This window comes from Schistocerca cancellata, chromosome 1 (assembly GCF_023864275.1).
Source record: "Schistocerca cancellata isolate TAMUIC-IGC-003103 chromosome 1, iqSchCanc2.1, whole genome shotgun sequence".
Taxonomy (NCBI): Eukaryota; Metazoa; Arthropoda; class Insecta; order Orthoptera; family Acrididae; genus Schistocerca; species Schistocerca cancellata.
The window spans coordinates 244438120-244438922 of NC_064626.1; the positions used below are offsets into that span (position 1 = coordinate 244438120).

General features: G+C 40.3%; 1 non-coding gene across 1 annotated transcript; it reads right to left on the reverse strand.

Moving 5' to 3' along the window:
• Nucleotides 1-264: 264 nt before the first annotated feature.
• Trnas-cga (transfer RNA serine (anticodon CGA)) lies at nt 265-340 on the reverse strand. The gene has a single exon. It is a non-coding gene; the product is annotated as a tRNA-Ser (tRNA).
• Nucleotides 341-803: the final 463 nt, after the last annotated feature.

The following is an 803-nucleotide window of genomic DNA, read 5'->3' on the forward strand; positions in this document are numbered from 1 at the left end:
AATGAGGAGGTTCTACGCAGAATCGGAGAGGAAAGGTATATGTGGAAAACACTGATAAGGAGAAGGGACAGGATGATAGGACATCTGCTAAGACATGAGGGAATGACTTCCATGGTACTGGAGGGAGCTGTAGAGGGCAAAAACTGTAGAGGAAGACAGAGATTGGAATACGTATGTTTCATGTGCTACTCTGAGATGAAGTAGACTGATGAAAAAAAAAACTGAGTGTGCGCTGATATGAAACTTTATGGCATATTAAAACTGTGTGCGGACCGAGACTCGAACTCGGGACCATTGCCTTTCGCGGGCAAGTGCTCTACCAACTGAGCTACCCAAGCACGACTCACGACCCGTCCTCACAGCTGTAGTTCCGCCAGTACCTCGTCTCCTACCTTCCAAACTTTTAAGTCGGTATTAGTTCACATAAGTACCACTAGGTGCAAATAATGCTGTATTTAAAATCATGGTTTTAATATAATCCTCTTTTAACTGCTGTTGTTAAATTTTATAGAAACCAATAGACTTGTAATGTTTATAGGTGCATTTATACACTATGTATTTCTTTGATACAATATGAATAGCAATTACGTGCATGTACGTTTAATAGGTCACATTACTACCACTTTGATTGTAAAGAATTTTTACTGCTTTACCATCACTCACCATTGTAGTTGTTGCCCAGAAAGTAATGCACCGCATTTTTTTCTCAGCCGAAAACAATACTACGAATGCGAAACGTCACGTATACAGGGTGAAAAGTATTTAAACCGACAAACTCTGGGAGGTTGTAGGGGACATCAAAA